Here is an 18,511-nt window from a genome sequence, read left to right as displayed (position 1 = left end):
TGCACATGTTGATCTTGATGTATCACTTGAGTGTATCACCTCTAAAAAAGAACACAGAGCATGTTTGTTTTGAACCAACACTCACTACACCACTATGGGGGTCATTCTGACCCCCGGGGTCGGCGGTAGCACCGCCACCAGGCTGGCGGTGCTCCTCTGGGCATTCTGACCGCAGCGGTACAGCCGCGGCCAGAAACGGAAAGTCGGCGGTGTACCGCCGACTTTCCGCTGCCTATGGGAATCCGCCATGGCGGCACAGCTTGCTGCGCCGCCATGGGGATTCCGACCACCTCACCGCCATCCTGTTCCTGGCGGTTCCGCCCGCCAGGAACAGGATGGCGGTGAGGGGTGTCGTGGGGCCCCTGGGGGCCCCTGCAGTGCCCATGCCAATGGCATGGGCACTGCAGGGGCCCCCGTAAGAGGGACCCACTTTGAATTTCAGTGTCTGCTCAGCAGACACTGAAATTTGCGACGGGTGCTATGGCACCCGTCGCACATCCTCCACTCCGCCGGCTCCATTTGGAGCCGGCATCCTCATGGAGGGGTGTTTCCCACTGGGCTGGCGGGCGGCCTTTTGGCGGTCGCCCGCCAGCCCAGTGGGAAACCCAGAATACCCGCGGCGGTCTTTTGACCGCGCAGCGGTATTCTGGCGGTTCCCTCCAGGCGGGCGGCTCCCGCCGCCCGCCGGGGTCAGAATGACCCCCTATGTGTCTTGAAATAGTTTTTCATAAATTCCCTTGAATACATTTCATTCAGTCAGTCAGTCAAATTTCTTTATTCAGCAGATTGCCATTAAATCACAGAACCATTTAAATACAATTTAAAATGTTTAAAATTTACAATTTTAAACCATTTAAAACATATGACTTTACATCAGTAATCATGCATGTAAAAAATGTGTTAAGCTGCAAAACATTGAGTTAATTTGTCATCCATCAAAACATATTTCCTAATTACTGGAAGGAATTTGTAAGGCATTTTAAGTTCATGGCCTATATCTAAATCAATCTATATAACTACATCGACCAATTCATAACGTCTCCTAATAGTTATAGCAGATCTAATAAAATTTAATGTAGAATGACAAATTTTGATTGTTGATACTTTTTTAATAAAGCTCATTGCTTCCTTGTAGTCTCTAACTTTTTCCCTATGTAACAATGGCAGTTTAAAAGCATATCTAGGGGCAGAATACAGTGTGCAAAATAAGAAAAATTGCCATGTGCCCTGTTTAGACCTAGTGTCACAGGGACAGGTGGGCAGATCTTTGTGCCAAGTACACTGCATGGGAAAGGCCACTCTAAAGTGGATTAGAGGTAGCCTGACCAAGGTTAGGCGAGAGCATATTAATCGACTCTGAAACCAGGCTAAATATGGTTCCATAGTGTCTGTGGTTGAAATCTGGATATAAGGCTCAAAAGATTTCATCTTCAGCGCATCATGGAGTATAAGGCTCATAGTGTTCTCTATATAATGCTGTTTCACCACTTCTTTTGCAGGGACTTGGAGTCTGCAAACATATTTCCATCCCCAGATTACGAAAGTACATTTTCAGATATGAAAGCCAAGGAATCCTATTTATATTGGCCAATTGTAGACAATCAGTCATGCAATCTTGCACAAAACTGGCCTCAGAGTTTCTCCAACATCTAATCCACAGTAAAAGAGGAGAAACAGCAATCAAGTCTTCTAGGTACTGCAGACACAGTTCCTCGTGACAGATAATATTTGCTAGGATCTTGGGTACCAACAGTAATCTATGTACAAATTTGTTCTCAATGCATTGCAGCGAGTCTGCTTTGCCATAACCCCACAGTCCCACACCATATGTAGCTGCTGTTACACATTTAGATTTATAGAGCATCACTGTGGGAAAATATCTCCCTTTTGAAGTTACCCCCCACTTTTTGCCTGATATTGATGCTGACTTGACTGAGAAGTGTGCTGGGACCCTGCTAACCAGCCCCCAGCAACAGTGTTCTTTCACAAAAAATGTACCATTGTTTCCAGAATTTGCACACCCCTGGCACACAGATAAGTTCCTTGTAAAAGGTACCAGTGGTACCAAGGGCCCTGTGACCAGGGAAGGTCTCCAAGGGCTGCAGCATGTGTTGTGCCACCCTTGGGGACCCCTCACCTAACACATGCACACTGCCATTGCAGATTGTGTGTGTTCGTGGGGAGAAAAGGCAAAGTGGACATGACATCCCCCTCAGGGTGCCATGCACACAAAATACTGCCTGTGGCATAGGTAACTCACCCCTCTAGCTGGCCTTACAGCCCTAAGGCAGGGTGCACTATACCACAGGTGAGGGCACAGCTGCATGAGCAATATGCCCCTACAGTGTCTTAAGTCCATTCTTAGACATTGTAAGTACAGTGTGGCCATATTAAGTAAATGGTCTGGGAGTTTGTTAAAAATGAATTCCACAGCTCCATAATGGCTACACTGAATACTGGGACGTTTGGTATCAAACTTCCCAGAATAATAGACCCACACTGATGCCAGTGTTGGATTTATTAAAAAATGCACACAAAGGGCATCTTAGAGATGCCACCTGTATTTTACCCAATCCTTCAGTGCAGGACTGACTGGTCTGTGCCAGCCTTCTGCTGAGAGATGAGTTTCTGGCCCCCTGGGGTGAGAGCCTTTGTGCCCTCTGAGGCCAGAAACAAAGCCTTCTCTGATTGGAGGTGCTTCACACCTCCCCCCTGCAGGAACTGTAACACCTAGCAGTGAGCTTCAAAGGCTCAGGCTTCGTGTTGCAATGCCCCAGGCCACTCCAGCTAGTGGAAATGTCCGGCCCCTGGACACAGCCCCCACTTTTGGTGAGGAGATAATGAGAAAAACAAGGAGGAGTCACCCACCAGTCAGGACAGCCCCAAAGGTGTCCTGAGCTGAGGTGACCCCTGCCTTTAGAAATTGTCCATCTTGATTTTGGAGGATTCCCCCAATAGGAATAGGGATGTGACCCCCTCCCCTCAGTGAGGAGGCACAAGGAAGGTGTAGCCATTGGCTACTGCCCTCCCAGACCTAAACACACCACTAAATTTAGTATTTAGGGGCACCCCAGAACCTAGGAAATCAGATTCCTGCAACCTGAAGAAACAAGAAGGACTGCTGACCTACAAGCCTGCAGAGAAGGAGGAAGACGACAACTGCTTTGGCCCCAGCCCTACCAGCATGTCTCCAACTTTGAAAACCTGCAACCAGCGACGCATCCGACAGGGACCAGTGACCTCTGAAGCCTCAGAGGACTGCCCGGGACTAAAGGAACAAGAAACTCCAGTGAGCAGCAGCCCTGCTCAAAACCAGCTACTTCTTTGCAACAAAGAAGCAACTTCCAAAGGCTGCACGTTTCCCGTCGGAAGCGTGAGACTTCACACTCTGCAGTCGACACCCCTGGCTCGGGATCCAGAGAACAAACACCACAGGGAGGACTCCCCAGCGACTGCAAGCCCGTGAGTAGCCAGAGACGACCCCCCTGAACCCCTACAGCGACGCCTGCAGAGAGAATCCAGAGGCTCCCCCTGACCGCGAATGCCTGTAACAAGGGACCCGACGCCTGGAACCAGCACTGCACCCGCAGCCCCCAGGACCTGAAGGAACCAAACCTCAGTGCAGGAGTGACATCCAGGTGACCCTCTGCCTAGCCCAGGTGGTGGCTGTCCCGAGAAGCCCCCCTGTGCCTGCCTGCACCGATACAGTGACTCCCGGGTCCCTCCATTGAAACCAATACTAAACCCAACGCCTGCTTTGCACAGTGCACCCGGCCTCCCCTATGCCGCTGAGGGTGTGTTTTGTGTGCCTACTTGTGTCCCCCCCCCAGTGCTCAACAAAATTCCCCTGGTCTGCCCCACAAATATGCAGGTACTTACCTGCTGGCAGACTGGAACCGGAGCACCCCTGTTCTCCATAGGCGCCTATGTGTTTTGGGCACCTCTTTGACCTCTGGACCTGACCGGCCCTGAACTGCTGATGTGGTAACTTTGGGTTGCCTTGAACCTCCTAATCTAACCATTACTTACCTCCCCCAGGAACTGTTGATTTTTTGCACTGTGTCCTCTGTGAAAATAGCTTATTGCCATTTTTACAAAGACTGTATATTGCTTTTATTCAAAGTTCCTAGAGTATCTAAGTGAAGTACCTTGCAATTAAAGTGTTTACTGCAAATCTTGAACCTGTGGTTCTTAAAATAAACTAAGAAAATATATTTTTCTATATAAAAACCTATTGGCCTTGAGTAACTCTTTGAGTGTGTGTTCCTCATTTACTGCCTGTGTGTGTACAACAAATGCTTAACACTACCCTCTGATAAGCCTACTGCTCGACCACACTACCACAAAAAAGAGCATTAGTATTATCTAATTTTGCCACTATCTTACCTCTAAGGGGAACCCTTGGACTCTGTGCACACTATTTCTTACTTTGAAATAGTATATAGAGATCCAAATTCCTACAATCACCATCTATGGTATTGGTTTATGACCTAATTTACGAGTGAAGTGAAAGGTCACCTCTATCTTCCTTACAATTTGTTAAGTCTTGACCTTAAGATGGGAATTCCTTAACATGGAGGAGCTTAAAGGCATACCCAGATAGCAAAAATCCTTCACCTTATGAAGGATATTTCCCCTCATACTGAATTGTTTAGACTTTGTATTTTGGGGACCATATGTCATTACATAGGAATTTGCAAAGCTTACTTTAAAATCGAGGTCCTGCATAAAAGATTAAAAAAAAGGTCTAACAGGGCTTGAAGGCCATTTACAGTATGCAAGATTGATACAGCATTGTCAGCATACAATAGAATTGGAAGCTCTCTCTGCCCTATCCTGGGAAAATCCTTCCCGTGCCTTAGTAGGAAGTCACATAACCATTTATGTGTATTAGAAATAAAAATGGGGCTAGAATGTATTTTATTTGCCTTTTGGTTCTTTGCATCTAAAGTATTGTTACTAGGTACTGGTGTGCTTTTTGCTATATAGTACCTTCTTTCCTGACCACAGTTCTGTAATTAACTTATATTACCAAGTTGAATAGAATCTCTGTTGGACTTCATCCCTTAGAAGAGCATGGCTTATGGGAAATTATAGGTTCTTTGGTTAGTGAGATATGGAAGGGTTTTAGTAAGATTGATGAATGGGCTCTAAATGTGGTATGAGCCTTTTACACTTTATAATAAGCCCTATAATAATTACGATGATTTGTGCAATTATTTTCTTTCTTTTACTAAACTTTTTTGGGTGTAGGTATACAAATAAAAAAAGGCCATTGAAGAGGAAATGGTCTGAAGATTACATGAGGTAGAACATCAATGATTGTGTCTACAGCCAATTATAGAAGTTTGTGAGGAATTCCAGAAAAAGGCATAAAGTGTTGCAGACTGGAGGAATTCCTGATTAATAAAGTTTTATTAATTGTTTTATTGTTTATAAAATAATCGGAGGGGGGCTTTGTTCTTTTTTCAGGTTTATATTTTGTGTATCACATATGACTACTAATATGTCTTTTTACTCATGATTTTAGATATATAGGCTAAAGTAAAACTATTACAGTTGAGACAAATTTCTTATGATGCATAGTAGAGGAGTTGCTATTGTTTTAGTTATGCCACATTTGCTGCGCAAAACATCATCTTAGACAAGATGGATGCCTTCTCTGTCGTTCATTCCTGCTTTCTTCATTTGGCTCCTCGACCTGTGCTTAATCTTTCCCCACATGCTCCACAGAGCACAGTCAAGCTGAAGTGTAGTAGTTTATTTCCATTGTTATGATTAAATTGCCTTCAATTAACATTTCCCTGTTCCCTATGACTTGTAATGTTTGTCAAAATACTTCATTTGCCTTCCGCTGTGACCATTAGTCTATTCACTGACTGAAGGTTTTTTGTTTAACGTGTCATATTTGTTCCAACATCTGCGGAGATACTTTAGCATAGAGAGTTTTGAATATTTAGTTTTTTAAGAGTTGGGATGGTGCTTTTGTGTTAAGGTAGTGATGTGTATTGCTTTTGTGTTCTGTCCTGCTAACGAATTTATATTTCTGCTCACAGCATGGAGATTTTGGTGTTTTACCAATTTTCTATGCAAGAATTGTGTATAAGAAACCCTCGATGTTGTAGGTGAGCCAGAAGACTTTCCTGTTCTACTAAGGATGCTGCCCAAATTCTTTCTGATTTTGTTGCTACTTTGAAGTTGGAAAATGTATTGATTCTTCATACTCTGCATAACTTTGAATCAGCGATGGTTTATGTCATTGACTCTGTGCCACTTATTTTGAAGTCATGTAATTAAACCTTGTAATTTTTCATCGATCTAGAACTCAATTATTAAGTGGGCCCCGTTAATTAATAGTTTTACACTGCTAGTTTGATATTCTTTGAAGTGCTTGAGGTGCTTTGGGTGGGTACATTGCCTCATGGAATTGAGGTTTAACATCATCTCTAATCCAGTGATTTTTTGGTAATCAGATTAGGTAAATTTTGGGGTGTGCACATTTTGGAGTAGGGTTTTGCTCCCACATCTACTTCTCTACCACACAAACCCCACCTGGAGATGAAGAGGCAATCTGATGCCTTGCTTTTCACACTGATAGCACAAGGAAGCAACAAGCCTTGTCATATCTTGTAGGGTCTTTGAGGATTTCCATCCTCACCCACTACTTCAACTACTTTCAATTCAGAGAGAGTGGCCCATCTGACAAACAGGAATACTAGTACCAAGATATACTATCCCTAGGTCTATCCTGTGGGCTCACAAATGAAGAAATTAAATCCCAAGTGACCATACATGAAATTATACACAATTATCACAGTCACATATGCTCTACTTTTTCAATATAATTAGTAGAGTCAAAAAACATAGAAATTGATAAATGTATAATCTCATAGCGAATAAACGCTTGAAGGATACAATTCTAATCCTCAGGACTCTACAATCACTCAAGGTTGCAAATGAAACCAAAAATATACCAGACTTGGTTAAACAAGCAATCTCCTATGAGGCAACTCAAGGGTGTACCCTTATTCATTTAGAGCTACTATGTGCTGCTGAAAACAATAATTGATGGAGTGCATCTTCAGACATTCTATCTAATCGACTTAAATAGACCCTGAATTCGACATCAGCACCAGTAACATGCTGCAGTAAAACTATGCAGAAGACTGTGCTGCCACAAGATTGTGCTAAAACATGGAAATGAGTTCCACAAGGGAAAAGACTGACCTTGAGGTAGGAAAAAACACCTTGATTGACGGTTCTTGCCTAAGTATAAAATATATCAAGCACTAAAGGCAGTGTCAAGCAGGGTTATTCTGGAAATGAAATAATTAATTTCCTCAATTTGAGACAATAACATCTGGTCTATAGTGATCAAAACAAGATCTCACATTATGGTTTGTTCGGATTTAGGCTCTGGAATATCAGGGGTCTGGAATCTCTGGTCCCAGCCACTGAGTCTCCGTTCTGCCTACATTTGGCACCTCCAGGCAGGTACCCAGTATATCTCATAGGGTGGGGGCCTTGCTGGCTAGGCATAAAGAGCAAGGGGCGGGGAAAACGTATCAAGTGAGGGAAGACTGTGCCCGGCTGTTGGAGAGTTGATCTGCTCCACCGCTCCCCCTCCGCGCTATGTAGGGAGCATTTAAGAGTCAGAATCTGACTCTGATGCCAGCCTCAGGCCTTCTCCACATAATTTTGTGCACCTATGTTTGCGCTAAAATTATTGTTTCTGAATGGAAGCAGTGATTGGAAAAGGAGCCTGAAAAACGTACTGAGAGGCAGAGACCTTTACTTCCCTATTTAGATATGACATTACTTCTGTGATTTAGATTGTCACTTACGTTCCCTTAGGACAGCCTGTATGGGACTGGGGTGATAAGACTCCAGTCCCCTGATCTGATGATAATGTGAGTTAAGGTTTGTCTAAGAAACCTATATATCATTACTGTCCTCGAAAAGATATTTATGGTTCGCTGAACTTCCGTTTTTTCTTCATTAATGTTGAATGCGTCATGCCAAGTTGCACTATATTGCTTTAGTTTATATCCTGTGTGTTTTATAAATGCAGATGTCTAGTCTTCATATATGCTGTGAAAACTTTTGCGGTGATTTTACACATTATTTTATGAACATCTTAACCTTCTATATGCAAAGGCCGGAAGGCCGCATGCAAATATAGACCTTGGAACTAAATTCAATGTGAGACTAAAAGAAGGCGAGTGAAGAAAGCTGCTACCTAACCCTTGAAGGGGGTTATCCTGATTTGAAGTTAAGTGGGTCGCTCTCTTGACGCCAGGCGCCTCACCCCTCCCCGAACCACGGCGTGATTCAGAAAGAGGAAAAGCGCAGCTCTAATTAACATCCTTAGGGGGCCGCGCCGCTTTAGCAGCCAGCGTGGCAGGTCAGGCGGAAAAGCACATTGTTAATAATGCAATAATATTTCCAATAATCAGCATTTCACCTGTTAGCGGACTGAATAATGCAACCCATAAAACGGGCTATCAGCACAATTCAGGGTTCTATTTTTTACAAGGGGAACTGTCAGCGCGCACGCACCGTGCAGTCATAAAATTCATACAGAATAATGCGATTGGATTAAATGTGACTAGCAGTCAGTGAGACTCGAAGAGCATGCGTAGGACAAGAAAACCAATGTCTTGAGAGGGTCTAAACATTAGGGGACTGAGGCCTTACCCCTTCATCTACGTCCTCCTTGTCCCATTCATTACAGAATGAGGCCTCTCCGCCTCTGACAGTGATGTTTCACCACGCACAGTTCAAATGACCATGCTGTCATAGAATTCTTGTGCGTCTATGGTAGACGATATATGCCCCTCTCGCCAATAACATTTATTTTTCTGTGTTTGTGGCTGCAGCAACCTCAGTTTGAATTCAAGTCACTGCAATGAGGTTAAGACCTTATCACAAGAAAGGGGTGTTAACTTAGGGTTAAAAAGGCGCCCGGGATCCTATATCAAGCAAGTTAATATTCTGCAATGGAAGGTGCCAACACAAGGGAAACACCCAACCCCTCAACGCTTAAGAACCAAGCAAAATAGAAGACAACAATGTGTGGCATCTCTCTCATCTCAGAAAATTATTTGTAAATCGCTGTTAAAAAGAACACAAACAAAAATTTAATTTAGGTTGTATTTGTCATGTTAGACAGATAATGAACCGTAGTGATACAGATGTGGCCTCATTATGTAATTATAACCAAATCAAATCAAAAAATGTTGAAAAGTACAAACAACTAGAAATCCTTCCGTGGTGATGCAATTAAATTTTAGTGCAATCCTTGCAGCCTAATGACAACATTTCAGCCATTAAACTTTGGTATAATCGCTGCAGTCTGATGACAACATTCCAGCCAACACGTGTTTCGTCAAGGGAAAACTTCTTTGATTTCCCGAACGACTTCTTCAGGGCTTTCGTTAAGACCAGTCACCAAAAATTCTTATTGGCCAACCGTCATTGATGATACGGTATCTAGATCAATGATCTTATGTCGAGTGTCAAGCCGTAGACCGCTATAACCAACTTCTCTATCAAGCTTCACCTCTTGAAATGCCGTATCAGCATGATCTGTGCAAGATGTCGAAAACGACGCGAGTACGCGTCTCCTCTGTGGTTAAGACCTATCTGTTGTTTTAAGAGGGTTACAACTAGATCCCTTGGACTCATTATAGAAGGCCCAAGTGGGGCTCATGGAGTTCTACTCCACAAAATTCCGCTGAGTTGGCTTAGAGCTCTGTGGAAATCCAGGGGGTTCCGCATGCTGCCGAGTGCCACCTGCCCTACTGGCACCTTGGCCTGAATGCACCCAATCTCGGAAGCGCTAAGCAGGGTCAGGCCTGGTTAGTAGTACTAACTAGGCCTGACCCTGCTTAGCGCTTCCGAGCTCAGGCACATTCAGGTCAGGGCCCTAGGCAGAGAAAGCTGCAATTTCAGGCCTCTTGTGCTGACACAGCCCACCAACCGGGAGCCTGCTGCTCTCCTTCACCAACTGCCCTCCTTCACAAACTTGCTACAGAGGGCCAAGCACACCCCCGTCTTGCACCAGCCTTGCAATCGCTTTCTGTGCACTTACACACTGCCTCAGACCACCCTTTCTTTAGGGCCCAGCACTAGCAGCAGCAAACCAGCTCATCACACCAGCAGCCTGGTATTTTCACAAAGTGCCAAGCCTTGCTTGCTACTGGGCTTTAAGGTGCACTCTCAGACCACACACATCTCTATCTGGCAGGGGCTGCCGGACTGCCACTCACCTGGTCTCCAGCTCTGTCAGCTGGCCTCAGCACCTTACCCCATAACACCACTTCCTTTCCCTGGGACTCTGGGGAGACAGGTTCTTTTCAAGTGAAGCTCTGACTGCAAGTTACCTTTTTCCAAGCACAGACCCCTCCACCCCACCCTCTTCATATGCAAATACTGTCCATGTCCAATGCTGCCCCCCCATGTCCATGTACACATAGAAGAGAAAGCATAAAGAGGGTCTTACCTCGGTCTGACTCCCAGGGTCCCCGTTGACAGCAGCCTAGCTCTCTGCCTCCCTCTGCACCTTGGTCCCAGCTGGGCTGCTGAGGACAGTGAAAGGAGAGAGGCCTGGATCCGGAGCTGGCGCCAGTGTGCAGCCCATCAGCAGCAGCTCTGGGGCCATGCCCGGCTGCCGCCAACGTCTTCTTCGCGCTGAGTGCACACTGCTGCCCAGCTATGAGCCACACAGACACCGCAAGCTCAGACTGTCTGTGCTTGCACTTTGTGGCCCATAACTGGGATGCAGTGCGCACATGGTGAGCTCCACTCAGCTGCCGGGGATAGCAGACTTTTTGGTGGGACTCCGTGCTCCAAGTAGAGTGGATCTCACGGCCCACCCCTACTTTATAGCAGGCAGATTTTTCTTGGCTATCCTATGAAAACACTTTTCAGCTCACTGTTGCATCAGCCAGGAAGTTGGGTGAACTGGAGGCCTTAATGCCATCTTTCCCTTATACAGGATTGTTCCTGAATTGGGTTGTTCTAAAACCAGATCATGAGTTTGTTCCAAAAGTACAGTCTCACTTCCGTCTTGCACAAGAACTGATATTACCTGTCTTTTCACACTCTGACCCAGATGATCTGTCATCATTGACTGTGAGGAGAACTTGTCTATATACCTGGACAGCACAGAAGAGTTTAGATCTTCTAATTCTCTTCTCATTCCCTTTGGGACAGCTAGAGTTAAAATGGTGGCAACACAGACTATTAGCAGATGGGTCTGCAAGACAATAAGTCAGGCTTACAAGTCAGCGGTAGCACAGTTCCTTTACAGATTGAGTGCCATCCTACTAGAGCAGTGTCAGAATTCTGGGGAGAGATCAGCTGTGCTTTTATTGTCGAGGTATGCAGGAACGCAACATGGTCCTCCCACCATATGTTTACTTATTACTATAAACTTGAAATTATGTGAATTTTGGTTGTGCTGTTTTAAAGTCAACAAGAAATGAATTGTTTATGTAATTAAAGGTTTCACTGGCATCTATTGTCTGTGCATGTCCGTTGTTTCTTTACTTGGTAAATCCTCATTCTCTACTGGGACAAGGATAATGTAGAGGAGGGGTTAATGATTTAATCACTGACTGGTGATCTTCTTTACTCCAATTCATAATCCTCCTCCTTGCAACCTGAAACCCTCCCAATGTACCTCCAATTTCTGGCTTGTAATGTACAGGAAGTGATAGTGGAGCAAGCAGCCTACATCATCTAAAATAGACATAAAAAGACTAATATGGAAAAAGGGTCCTTAGACCCTTGGTGTAGTGAAATCTCTCTGTTGGGGGAGGAGATGAATAATTCTGTAATTACTGGGATGAGGATGACTACAAAGCAGGGTAAAGAAGAATACTGGTAAGTAATGGAACCACTCATTGCTTCAGCAGAGTTCTCCACTGTAAGGTGTGGGTATGGTGATGTGGTAGGGGTACCTTTGGGCCTAGTGCAAACAAGGAATATTGCCAGTGCATCTGCTACACCATTCATAACCTTGCCTCTGTGTGGGCAATTCATCATGGTCAGCTTTTTTGGAGTATCGTTATGTGTGTAGGCTTGCTTTAGCCTGGTAATTCCAGAACTTCAAGAACCTGAATGTATAACTAAAATAAAAAGGAGTGGAAGAGGAACTAGTAGACACAGGACAACCTAACATCTCCACAGATTGAGAAAGTGACAAATGTAATGTCAGCTCCTCTGAAAGAAAGTAGTTTGGGTATGTGCCCTTCACCACCCAAGTTAAATTGCAGTTCCAGGCATGCAGGCAGCCAGTGTGAAACCTAGGTCCAAGAGGCACTTCTGGTTGACCCAAAAAGTATTGGTCAGTCAGAGAAGCTGACTTTTTTGTGACTGACTGGTATGTGTGGCCTGCTGGTATGGTGGCAAAATCATTAAGGCATGTCTGGATTTGTGAAAGACTGGTAAGGATGATTCAATGTCACCCTTACATCAGACCTCATCTGACAAGCCATGCCCTAAGAAGAGACAGAACTCCCTTACCTGGTGATTGATGGTTATACCCAACATCCCACAGTGAGGGATAGTACTCAGCAGAGCAGCGGGGAATTAGGTACCAGTTTCAGATCAGCTAAACTAGGGTCCAAGCTAGAGTGATGCGCTGATCACAGCAAAGCAGCCCATTGCGAGATGTTGGATAAAAAATATGAGAAAGTAGGCCCACTCTTAGTGGTTGTCATTGAACATTGTGAGACTGCAGTTCTCCATTGATCAGTGAATAAAGGAATTTCTTTTTGACCAGTGTCTAGAATGCTGCTTTGTAAGCTGAAAGCACCTTTGCTCAATTGCATGTACTTCACTGAGCAGCTCACTGTTTCAGTTTTTCACCACGCACTCCCATTATCCTCACCCACCACCTATTACGTTTGAACTAATATAATTGTGCCAAATGGTTGACAGGGGAAAGGGTAGGAGATGCCCTAAAGTTGCACTTGGAGCTGCTACTTGGGTATTCCCATTGTGTTTCCCGGATCCTGCTATCTGACATAGGAATGTAAGGAGGAGAACAGAGAAGATAATGTGCAGAGTCAGACCACCCAGCAAATCTCATTACCAACAGACACCCTGCTCTGAGATATCAAGTGTGGTGAAATGTGGCAGCAGTTTATTAATACAACTACTCCACAAAGACGGGGATACATTTTCAAACATGAAATCAAAATTTCTAAGCTTACATTATATCAAATATCTGCAGTCCTTGTTCCTTGAGCCTATTGGAGTCAGGTAGGCACTGCAGATTCTTGGCTTAAACTTGCTACCAAAATTCGCACACCAATACCTGCCACTCATGGCTATGTTTGGACTGCAGGCGCGTCCTGCTTTACTGTGTATCTTTTGACCCTGGATTTAGGAGTGCAAACTTCTGTGAAAAAGTGCTGCTATCTATCTGAACATGAGAGATGCGCTTTCTGTTCCTTTGTCTAACTGCAAATTGTGGGTGTCTTCAGTTTTATTTATTGACACTTGCTGAGTAAGGACAAAAGTATTTAAGTTGTGTTCTAACACAGAAAGAAATAAAGAAACATGCTTGCGTGACAAAGTAAAGAATACATGTCTCAAAATGTATATAAGCAGAATGGGTCAGTGTCATGGCAAGGGTGCTAAGATCCTGGTAGAAGCAATGAAAAATGGCCCATTTGCCGTGCTTTGATAACGAAAAACTGAATTAATTGGAGCACAGACTTTGCTATGGCCACTGGAGCTTTGCAACTGCTGCACTATTGGGGACTACACCGTGGAACGGAGAGAACAACAGGGGGAGTTAAGTTAGGTGATGTTTACTGCTACGAACCCCACTCTAAAAATTGTTCCACCACCACTCTGTGTTGTACACTTATCTTTCAGACCGCTTGTCTAGCCGTCCGTCATCACCGAGCCTGTGTAGTAAAATTTCGCCCACTGGGGTCGCTCGAGCCGAGAGTTCGTTATAATTCACTGATTTTTCCGCTTATCCATTATTCCATCTGCTATCCGTTTACTACGACATTTAGTTGGATGAAAATCTCTGTTTTAGGTGTGGGAGTTTCATCTCCTCCCCTGCGCTGACAGGTAGCTGCACTTTCTTTTTTTCTGCTTCGCACTGTTTATTGCCCTTGCTGCCCTGAAATTAGACTCTTCAATTTTGCCCGTGCTTCGCTACAATCAGGCGGTGACATCAATCACCGTTAGGGCTTTCTGTCTTTCGTCCATCCATGCGTCCCCACCGGAAAAGCCTCTCAGTGCACTTCTTCCACCACTTAGGGATGGATGATGCCTTGGTGTGGACGCCCCTCCCATATTCACTGTCCTTAAGCCCTCTGTCACATTTTGGCTCGGCCTCTGCATGCCGGGCTTCCTGTTAGCCTATGGTGGGAGGTGAAGCGGAAGTGAGGTAAAAAGCGATGGACAAACCATAAGAGACCTGACATACAACTGAATTTACCTCACCCTCTTGGCCAGTCACTCACACCTCTGACATGTTGTTGGCTAAATAACCCACCATCCTTTTAGAAGCATAATTAACACCTGCCTCTGATTCTTTCCAAGCCCTTCATCCATTGAGAGACATAAATAATTCTGCTCCATAGTTGACTCTCCCCAACCCTACTTGCTTAACAACGGATCAGATTGCCCTTGTAGAAGAGCAAGAAATTACTAACGTGATCAAAAGGGTTATCGTCGCAACAGAGAGAAAAAGGAGACATTAAAACAAAACTTATAGTAAAACGAAAACGAAAGTGATAAGGAGAACGAAAATACATGGAAAGTAGTAGCTACTGCTTGGCCGGTTTCGGAGCTAGGAAATACCAGGGAGTCACACCAGGTTCCAGCAGCAAGTGTCAAACTTTCCAATACAAAGGCCAGTTATGGCGCAATTGCCGGTTGTCGTGCAGGTAAAATGTCACTTTGTCTATGGCACCAAAAAATCCTTCCACCCGTCCTGAGCAGACATGCCTAATGGACAGGAAAGAGCAGACAAATTTGGATCTCGTTAGCCGCTGTGGTCAGCAAAGCTTGACTCCCGTCACCTCTGGCTTAATGTTCAGTGGTAGTTTCATAAATAGACAATAGGAAATCGCAGAGCTTTTCCATCGTTAAGTGTGCAGCAAACTAGCTGATCGCTCATTGCTTAATGAGAGGGAACCTAACCAGGTCCTTTTGCAGTGAAAAGCGGAGGCGCATTTGAGCGAGCAAAGCCACAGGCTAGGTGGCTGCTGCGCCTAATGAAGACTGGGGCATGCTTCATAGCGTAACGAGCTGATGAACAGCACCACTGCACACACGCTGCCTCGCCAAGGCCTGCTCAGGCCCAATCTAAGTGAATTTCCGACGATCTACTAGTGGTGCAACCTCGTAATTGTTTTCATCCCAAAAGCAACAAGGATTGACAATTAAAGGCAAACTAGCTGTTTCAACACCTTCTGTAGGTAAACCTGACTGCTACTAAGCACTCATATTAAAATTAAGGTGCATATATATACTTGACTTGCGCCGTTTTAACGCATAGCCAACTCCATTTTTCTATTTTGATGCTAGACCCGCCTAGAGTCAAAATATTGGAGTTAGCGCCATGTTTAGGATGCACAAAACCACCTTGCGTCAATGAGATGCAAGATAGGCGTTCCCGTCCTAAATACGACACATACCCCCTTGCGCCATATCTATCCCTCCATGCAAAAATGGCGCAAACAAAGGAAACTGACTCGAACAATGGCACAAAGAATGATTAGCACCAATCATTAATGCATGGTCTGACCAGGTATTAAAAAGAGGCTCACACACCACCACTCAAGGTAAAACCAAGAAGAAGCCTTGGAAACTGCCAGGACAACATGGAAGTGCTACTGCTCCAGCTTGGAACACATTGCAGATGTCTGCGAAGATAGCAGATACAACCACCACCACTGCAGCAACTCCAAACCCCACCACAACAGCCACAGAGGCAGCGCAGAAGGAGGGAGAGAATCTTTAGACAACAAATCATCATCTTAGGAATGAGGGAACAAGATTTGGTCCTGATGTACAAACTCAACCGGGAGTCCATCGTATGCTTGCTGCACCTGATAGTGCCACACTTCACGGCAAGGCTGCAAACTCCCCATAACATTCCACCCATGATAAAACTCCTTGCTGTCCTCCACATGATGGCGTCAGGATAATTCCAGACAAAGGGTTCTCTAGTGGCTGGTATCTCCCAGTTATCCTTCTCCATTTGCCTCCCAAAGGTCCTGGATGCAATCCTACGCATCATGCCACAACACATCTGCTTCCCTAACACACAGCAGCTGCAGCAGGAGACCAAGCAAGGTTTCTATCAGATTGCTGGGTTTCCACATGTGCTGGGTGCAATGGACTGTACCCATGTCAAACTGGTGCCACCTTCAGCAACAGCACACCTCTAAGGGAACCACAAGCACACACATTCCATCAATGTGCAGGCCATCGTGGACCACCGTGGGCTCTTTAGCAACATCCTGGTGAAATAGCCCAGCAGCGTTCATGACGCATTCATCTTTTGCCATTGCACCATCAACCTGCGGTTCCAGGTTGGCGAATATGGCAATGGGGTACCCATAGGTAAATAACTATACCAATCTTACCACACAACACACCAACCATGAAGGACTAACAAGACAAACACGATAAGGAATACACATGGGCAGGTCCACAGAGATGTACAGAGACAGCACGTAAGTCACATGCCTCACTACACTGCACACATTGCATGTCACAAACACATACACCCAAATCTACATAACACAGCAACACCCTGACTGGCAAACCATGTGTGGGCAGGTGGAGCCAAGTCTCCTTTGCATGCAGAAGCTGCTCACAAACCACTTGAAGTGTCCACAGGAGGACAACTAAATACAGATCACACACACACGACACCAAAGAAAGAAGCATACAGGCATGTCAATGGCATAGGTTATGGTCATGCTGAGGAAGTCACAGTCCCCCATAAACCATGGTGTGCAAGCCTCAGGCAGAACCTAAATCCTATGCCACCCAAGTGGTGCCATAACCAAGTATATCTCAGCTACACATACCTGACATACCTGTAGTGTTCACATACACCTGTCTGCAGCATTGTGTCCCACACATACATTTATAAAAATATTTGCCATTGAAGACCATGGGGTTGAATCATGAGAACTGGGGCAGCACCTACTCCAGTGCCACCTCACATGCGCCCCTAGTACCCACTAATAACACCATGTCTACCAGACTACCAGAAATGGTCCACCATAGTGTTGTACCTGTAAAAAAACACTAACATTCATGGATAACTGTTAGACCGGGCAGCTTTTTGGCATGTCTCCTGTTAGAAATGGGGTCTTTGGTTGACAGTCAGGTTACCCCCTGTTCAAGCAAGAATCCTCACTCTTGTCAGGGTAAAAGAGAGTCACCCTAAGCTAACCCCTGCTTACCCCCTTGGTAGCTTTGCAGAGCAGTAGGCTTAACTTCAGAGTGCTAGGTATAAAGTATTTGTACCAACACACACAGTAACTTAATGAAAGCACTACAAATTTACACACCAGTTTAGAAATATAGGAAATATTTATCTAAACAAAACAAGACCAAAACAACAAAAATCTGACATACACAAGTCAAGTTATGAATTTGTATGGATTAAACTAAAAAATAGTGCTTAGAAACACAAAATGCTTTGATGAGGTGTTAACACAGCGTCGTGAAGGAGTCGTTCGCATCAAGCTGACACCAGCGGCGTCGGACACGGAGACGCGTAGACCCCCAAGTACAGTACCTTTGGCGAAGAGTGAAAACAAGTCAATGCACAAAGTCGGGGATTGTGGTGTCTGTGCGAAACTTTGAATCTACGCACTTCGTGTGGCGTGGTGCGGCGACTTCCACAGAGTCGCGGACTTCAGCGGGGCTGCAGTGGCATCGGGCCTGCGAAGGTCGGCGTGTTCCAGTGAAGATCACGGAGTCGGTTGCAGGCGGCGTCACCGGATTCAGCAGCGGCATCGGTCCGAAGCCGTCTGAAATCGATTTCCTTGTATTTCCACCAGTTTTCCTTTCAAGGGCCCAGGGACTGGATAGGGCATCACTTGTCAGAGCAGGAGTCTCTCCAGAAACTCCAGGTGCTGGCAGAAAGAAGTCTTTGCTGTTCTTGAGACTTCAAACAACAGGAGGCAAGCTCCAAATCAAGCCCTTGGAGATTTCTTCACAAGAAGGAAGGCACACAAAGTCCAGTCTTTGCCCTCTTACTTTGGCAGAAGCAGCAACTGCAGGATAGCTCCACAAATCTCAGTCACAGGCAGGACTCAGAGTTCAAAAGCCAACAGCAATAGGTCAGAAAAAATAGGAGGCAGGAGGCAAAAAGATTGGGGATGACCCTGCATAAGCAAAAAAGTCAAACATCTCCCCTATCTTTTTGCCTTCTGACCTCCTGTTTTTATGGTTTACTGGACTCTGATTTTGCTGGTTTATTGTCTGTTCACACTTTACCACTGCTGAT

Source organism: Pleurodeles waltl, chromosome 7 (genome assembly GCF_031143425.1).
Source record: "Pleurodeles waltl isolate 20211129_DDA chromosome 7, aPleWal1.hap1.20221129, whole genome shotgun sequence".
Classification (NCBI taxonomy): Eukaryota; Metazoa; Chordata; class Amphibia; order Caudata; family Salamandridae; genus Pleurodeles; species Pleurodeles waltl.
This window is presented reverse-complemented; position numbering follows the sequence as displayed.